Here is a 3325-nt window from a genome sequence, read left to right as displayed (position 1 = left end):
GTTTGTGTTCCCCTTCTTGTGTTTTCGGAGCCCCTCGCCCGGCTGGCAGCCCCGTCGGCCCCATGCTGCCGCTGTGTGCAGGGGGAGGGCGGGCGAGCGGGTTTGCAGAGCTGGCGGCCAGGACACGCCGACCCGGCTGCATTGTCTGCCCGGGCGCAGGGCCGGAGCACCTTCCTCCTGCAGGAGGGCAGCGATAGCACCCAGGTGGGTATCCCGAGGGCCGGCAGCCGAAGAGGGAGCCTGGCAGCTTTATGGTCCCTTTGAGGGAGGCTGGATCCCCCTGCATGCTGGGCAAGGGGCCCTTCTGCCTGTGAGCTGTCTGAGCTCAGCCCCTTGTAGGAGGCAGGGAAGACTTGGGCCATCACAAACCAGTGCCTTTCCGGGGAGACTGACAGCCTCAAAACCCAGCTCTTTGACAACTTGTGGGCACCTAAGGCTGCTAAAAATGGCTCCTGGCCACTGAGGATGCAGGACAGTGAGGTGATGGGCAGCAGTGCCATGTGAGATCAGGGCATTGCAGGAGACTGGCATTGTGTTTAGGTGATGGCGAGCAGTGCCTGTGAGATCAGGGCATTGCGGGAGACTGGAATTGTGTTGACTGGACCATTCCAGCCTGGTTTCCTTGGGCCAGGCTGCTGGGCTGGTGGCAAGGGTGGAGGCTCAGCCGCACTCGGCTGTGGCTGTTGCGTTCCCCTCTTCTCCTCGAGCTCTTTGTGCACAGCTCCCCTCGGCCCACAGCCCAGGACCTGTCCCTGGTGACGGGACCCATTTGTCCAAGATGTCTCACCTAAAATCCCAACCTGGCAAGGAAGACACTCCCCCCTGGAACACATTTGTCCCAGTTCCTATGTCTGAACACATCAGACCCATCTTTTCAAGCCAGTGAAGGGTCCCAGGGCTGCCCTGGCCTTTCCCAACTTGAATGCCTCTTCTCAGCTGAGGAGCCCAACCCCAGGATCTTCCTACCTTGTTGGGTCCATCACAGCTGGAGGTGCTGCCCATGAAATAGGGGTGGGAGACTTAAGGATTTCCGTTCCTGATTAGGGAACAATTTTGGAGTCTTCTTGTATATTATATTTCTTTCTGGGACGCTGGCTCTGCCACTCCGAAGAGGGCAGGCAGCGATGCACTGGAGCCCATTTCTGAGCTGCCGGTCCCCCTGTGTGAGGGATGGGGGTGCATCCCCTTCCTCGGCCAGGCAGGCTGTTTGAGCTGGGCTGCCCTGTTCCCAATCCCTGGAGCTCCACGAGAGGCTGAAGGCCAAGATGTTTGCTGTAGGCAAGGGGAGCCCCTGCCAGTGACCCCAGGCCTCTTGGGGTAGGAGCATTGCTGGAGTCCAAGCCTCGTGCCATCCAGCGGGCTGGGGTGCTGCCTGGTGATCAGACCTCTGGGGTGACCATAGGGCATCCTACCCTGGGCAGCAGTTGGCAGCCCTGCTCCCCCTGAGGAATTCCCAGCACAGGTCTGGAGCTCCATTCCCAGGCTGGCAGCACAGCTTCCCAGGAAGAGCTGCTGCCCATCCTTCTGCTGCTCTTCTTACTGTAGCTTTGCTGCTTTTTCAGTTGGTAATTGTTGATCTGGGAGGTACAAACATGATGACCTGGTGCTGGGTTTAGGGGCCCTTAGTGTCCTTTCTCCCTGCTCCTTTCCCTGTAGGCATGTTTCCAGGGCTCCTGCTCTGCTCTATGAATATTCACCAGGCACCAGCTCTCCAGCCACAGGATTTAATCAGAAAGGCTGAGCATTTGTGATTAAAATACCTCCCAGGGGGTCAGTGCCTCCAACCAGCTTTGGCCTTTCTTTTGGTACCCTCCCTCCCTGCCCGCCCCCCCTCATTTGCAGCAGGTCATTCTCTTAACCGTCTGCTTCCCCTTGCACAGAGCTGACGTGGGGCAGCCCTGGGTGTGATGCTGAGGTGAGACGGTGTGTTATGGGGGGGCTGTGGGGCCAGGGCTGGGTGATTGCTGCGGGGAGCCAGGAAAGGGGCACTTGGGCTTTCCTGCTGTGGGCTGGGAATGCCAAAGGTGTCAGGCACCCTGCAACCTGCCTTCTTCCCTGGCCATGGCATTCCCGCCCCTGGGAGGCACGCTGGCCTCCAGCCTGCCTCAGGGCTCAGCATCATATCAGCTGAGGCCTAATAACCACCATAAATCAGGCAGATTTCTGCCTGCTCATTGCAGAGTGGCCCTCAGGGAGAGCGAGAACTGTCCCCAGGGCCTCGTGGCTGCTTCTGGGTGACCCCTGAGCCGGGGAGCGGGAGGCGGCTGGGCCCAAACCGAGCTCGCGCTTGCCTTGGCCAGAGAGGCAAACTGCTGGGGGGGACACAGGGGAGTGGGGACGTGGCACAGCTTCCCGCTGAGCGGGTGTCCAAGTGGTGGCATCCCAGAGTGCTGCCTCACCAGTGGTCGCTCGGGGGGGGCGGTGCCAGGCTGCTGGGGGCTTGGGGAGCATCTCATGCCAAGTGTGGCTGAGCCAGGCTTGAGGCTTTCCCCTTGCTCCTGCCTCCCCAGGGCTGGGTGGACTCAGCAGCCCATGAGCCCCTTGCAGAGAGAAGGTGCATCAGGGGATGCAGGTGACAATGCCAGTCCTTGCCCTGAGCCCAGGCCAGGTCTAAATGCTGGCCGTGTGCTGGTCGGAGCTACTTGGTAAGCGCTGCTCGTGCTGCCCTCCACGTCAGAGCTGGCAGTGTCCCACAGAGGGTGGTTTCTCACCTTGCTTCCATGCGGAGCAGGAGCAGTTTCATTTCAGAGAGAAGCAGCCCCCTCCCCCAGGAGATTAGCTGCTGGGTGACTGTGCTGGCACCGCTGCCCCCCCAGCCCCGCACGAGCCTTATCTCCAGAGCACCAGCCCCAGCGCGCAGGCTGCTGCTCGCACGGGGATTTGCAGGGTCGCCAGAGAGCTTTCACCTTCTGAAGAGTAGAAGAGAGAGAGTTGGGGGGGAAAAAAGGGAGAAATTTCAATCTTTAAATCCTTCTGCGCTGCAAACTTCAAACAGGGCTGGGGGAAATCAAAAGGCTTCGCAGCGCAGCAGCCGTGGGAAGAGAGGAACAGTAAAGGCGGCTTTGCACAGCCTTGGAGCTGGGGCATGGGCGGCGGGCTGGCGCTTACAGCCCTGGGTCTCGCTGGGGTTGGGGCTGCCGGGGGTGCCGGGAAGCCCGTTGCTCCTCATGCCACCTTGCAGCGGTGCTGAGCGGGGTCTGGCTGGCTTTGCCAAGCTTGTTTCCCAGGTGGCCTCAGCACGGGCTGGCCGGGGCTGCCTGGGGGCAGTGGTCTGGTCCGTCGGTGTGTCCTGGGAGCGGCGCTCATTTGGGCAGCCCCACGGGTT

Source organism: Eurypyga helias, unplaced genomic scaffold (assembly GCF_000690775.1).
Source record: "Eurypyga helias isolate BGI_N326 unplaced genomic scaffold, ASM69077v1 scaffold26535, whole genome shotgun sequence".
Lineage (NCBI taxonomy): Eukaryota > Metazoa > Chordata > Aves > Eurypygiformes > Eurypygidae > Eurypyga > Eurypyga helias.
Note: the sequence above shows the minus strand (reverse complement) of the source record.